The sequence below is a fragment of the Arachis duranensis genome, chromosome 7 (genome assembly GCF_000817695.3).
Source record: "Arachis duranensis cultivar V14167 chromosome 7, aradu.V14167.gnm2.J7QH, whole genome shotgun sequence".
NCBI classification, from domain to species: domain Eukaryota; kingdom Viridiplantae; phylum Streptophyta; class Magnoliopsida; order Fabales; family Fabaceae; genus Arachis; species Arachis duranensis.
In genome coordinates, this window is record NC_029778.3 from 29,123,406 (window position 1) to 29,127,074 (window position 3,669).

A 3,669-nucleotide genomic window follows, 5' to 3' on the forward strand; every position below is an offset into this window, starting at 1 on the left:
TGAGCAAAACTCTGATAAAAGGCTGACAAAGGACTGCTGATGTTGTTGGATTCTAACCTCCCTGAACTCGAAATAAATTTTTTGGAGCTACAGAATTTCAAATGGCATGCTCTCAACAGCGTTGGAAAGTAGACATCCAGAGCTTTCCAGCAATATATAATAGTCTAAACTTTATTTGTGATTAGACGACGTAAACTGGCGCTCAACGCCAGTTCCATGCTGCATTCTGGAGTCAAACGCCAGAAACACGTCACGAACCAGAGTTGAACGCCAAAAACACGTTACAACTTGGCGTTCAACTCCAAAAGAAGCCTCTGCACGTGTAAAGCTCAAGCTCAGCCCAAGCACACACCAAGTGGGCTCCGGAAGTAGATTTCTGCATCAATTACTTACTTCTGTAAACCCTAGTAGCTAGTCTAATATAAATAGGACATTTTACTATTGTATTAGACATCTTTGGTCTCGGTTTTATTCCATTATTCATCTTAGGAGACTATTGATCATGTTTTGGGGGCTGGCCATTCGGCCATGCCTGGACCTTCATCACTTATGTATTTTCAGCGGTGGAGTTTCTACACACCATAGATTAAGGGTGTGGAGCTCTGCTGTACCTCAAGTTTTAATGCAATTACTACTATTTTCTATTCAATTCAGTTTATTCCTATTGTAAGATATTCGTTGCACTTCACCATGATGAATGTGATGATCCGTGACACTCATCAGCATTCTCACCTATGAACACGTGACTGACAACCACCTCCGTTCTACCTTAGACCGAACGCATATCTCTTAGATTCCTTAATCAGAATCTTCGTGGTATAAGCTAGAATTGATGGCGGCATTCATGAGAATCCGAAAAGTCTAAACCTTGTCTGTGGTATTCCGAGTAGGATTCAGGGATTGAATGACTATGACGAGCTTCAAACTCGCGATTGTTGGGCGTGATGGTATGATCGAGAACCGACAGATGATTAGCCGTGCTGTGATAGAGCATTTGAACCTTTTTCACTGAGAGGATGGGATGTAGCCATTGACAACGGTGATACCCTACATACAGCTTGCCATGAAAAGGAGTAAGAAGGATTGGATGAAGGTAGTAGAAAAGCAGAGATTCAGAAGGAGCATAGCATCTTCATACGCCTATCTGAAATTCCCATCAATGATTTACATAAGTATTTCTATCTTTATTTCCTGTTTATTTATTATTATTATTCGAAAACTCCATAACCAATTATTATCCACCTAACTGAGATTTATAAGATGACCATAGCTTGCTTCATACCAACAATCTCCGTGGGATCGACCCTTACTCACATAAGGTTTATTACTTGGACGACCCAATGCACTTGCTGGTTAGTTGTGCGAAGTTGTGAAGAAAGTGTTGAGTTATAAACGCGCATACCAAGTTGAGTGCCATTATTAGAGATCACAATTTCGTGCACCAAGTTTTTGGCGCCGTTACCGAGGATTGTTTGAATCACAATTACGTGCAACAACAGCGCCAAGTTTTTCTGATCTGGCAACAGCACCAAGTTTTTGGCGCCGTTGCCGGGGATTGTTCGAGTTTGGACAACTGACGGTTCATCTTGTTGCTCAGATTAGGTAATTTTCTTTTTGTTTTATTTTCAAAAAAAATTTCAAAAATCTTTCAAAAAAATTTTACTTCTGTTTTCGAAAAAATTATTCTAAATTTTTAAGAATGAATTCTAGTATTTCATGAAGCATGTTGTAGCCTGGTTGACTGTAAAGCCATGTCTAAATTCTTTTGAACTAAGGCTTCCTCTTCACATGCTTGAACTATGTATGCTAAAGCTTGGCTGGCTATTAAGCCATGACCAATTTCTGGACCGGAGCTTTAGACTAACATTAAAAGATTCCTGGAATTCTTATTAAAAATTTTGAATTTCTTATTTTATTTTTCCTATATGTTTTCGAAAAAAATATACAAAAATCCAAAAAAAAATTACAAAATCATAAAAATAAAAAATATTTTGTGTTTCTTGTTTGAGTCTAGAGTCAATTTTAAGTTTGGTGTCAATTTACATGTTTTTAAAATTTATGCATTTTTTGAAAATTCATACATGTGTTCTTCATGATCTTCAAGTTGTTATTGGTAAGTCTTCTTGTTTGATCTTGATATTTTCTTGTTTTGTGTTTTTTTTGTTGTTTTTCATGTGCATTCTTGCATTCATAGTGTCTAGGCATTAAAGATTTCTAAGTTTGGTGTCTTGCATGTTTTCTTTGCATCAAAAGTTTTTTCAAAAATATGTTCTTGATGTTCATCATGATCTTCAAAGTGTTCTTGGTGTTCATCTTGACATTCATAGTGTTCTTTCATGCATCATGAGTTTTGATTCATAATGTTCATGTTGTGAGTCATTTTTGTTGTTTTTCTCTCTCATCATTAAAAATTAAAAAATTCAAAAAATAAAAAAAATATCTTCTCCTTATTTCTCTCAAAATTTCGAAAATTTGAGTTGACTTAGTCAAAAATTTTTAAAATTAGTTAGTTCTTATAAGTCAAGTCAAATTTTCAATTTAAAAAAATCTTATCTTTTCAAAATCTTTTTCAAAAATCAAATCCCTTTTACTTTTATCTTATGATTTTCGAAAATTTAAAACTATTTTTCAAAATCTTTTTCTTATTTTATTTCAAATTTTCGAAACTTAACTAACAAGTAATGTAAATTTTATCTTTTTCAAAAATTTGATTTCAAAATATCTTCTTATCTTCTTATCTTTTCAAATTTGATTTTCAAATCTTTTTCAACTAACTAATTGACTTTTTATTTGTTTCTTATCTTTTTCAAAACCACCTAACTAATTTTTCCTATCAATTTTTCGAAAATATCTCTTCCTTTTCAAAATTCTTTTTAATTAATTAATTGTTTTAAATTTTAATTTTAATTTTATTTCACCTTTAATTTTCGAAAATCATTAACTCCTTTTCAAAAATTATTTTTGAAAACTTTTCTCTCTCATCTTAGTCTATTTATTTATTCATTTACTAACACTTCTCTTCATCTCAAATCTCTGCTCCTATCCTCACCCTTGTGTTTGGATTATTCATTCTTCTTCACTCTTATTCCCTTTCTTCTTCTACTAACATAAAGGAATATCTATACTGTGACATAGAGGATTCCTCTTCCTTTTTTGTTCTCTTCTTTCTCATATGAGCAGGAATAAGGAAAAATACATTCTTGTTGAAGCTGATCCTGAACCTGAAAGGACTCTGAAGAGAAAACTAAGAGAAGCTAAACTACAACAATCCAGAGACAACCTTACTGAAATTTTCGAACAAGAAAAGGATATGGCAGCCGAACCCAACAACAATAATGCAAAGAGGATGCTTGGTGATTATACTACACCTACTTCCAAGTTTGATGGAAGAAGCATCTCAATTCCTGCAATTGGAGCAAACAATTTTGAGCTGAAACCTTAACTAGTTGCTCTAATGCAACAAAACTGCAAGTTTTATGGACTTCCATCAGAAGATCCCTACCAATTTTTAACTGAGTTCTTACAGATCTATGAGACTGTTAAGACTAATAGAGTAGATCCTGAAGTCTACAGGCTCATGCTTTTCCCTTTTGCTGTAAGAGATAGAGCTAGAACATAGTTGGACTCACAACCTAAGGATAGCCTAGACTCTTGGGATAAGCTGGTCAT